Consider the following 319-nt stretch of genomic DNA (forward strand, 5'->3'; position numbering starts at 1 on the left):
TTCTGTGGTGTATTTGGACCAGTGTTTGAATGTCGTTAGCATCACAGGGATGCTTAAATAGTGGGCCATAACAAACTCTTCCAGGATGTTCACTTTATTTATTTGTATTTAAAGTTTTTCTCGATTGCTAACACACTAAGATGCTACATAAAGCACAATTATTTTAACTGACACTCAAAGAGCAAAACATCGGCCCAAATCTCCAAAACTCTAAACACGTTTTCAGCTTTTCACACAATTTGCAAATCAACATGGCACTTTTTGCAAACCACTGCACACGTTTCTCCACGTAAGACACAGGAATCTGACATAAAGTCAC

This window comes from Notothenia coriiceps, unplaced genomic scaffold (assembly GCF_000735185.1).
Source record: "Notothenia coriiceps isolate Sejong01 unplaced genomic scaffold, NC01 NC01_scaffold00033899, whole genome shotgun sequence".
Classification (NCBI taxonomy): Eukaryota; Metazoa; Chordata; class Actinopteri; order Perciformes; family Nototheniidae; genus Notothenia; species Notothenia coriiceps.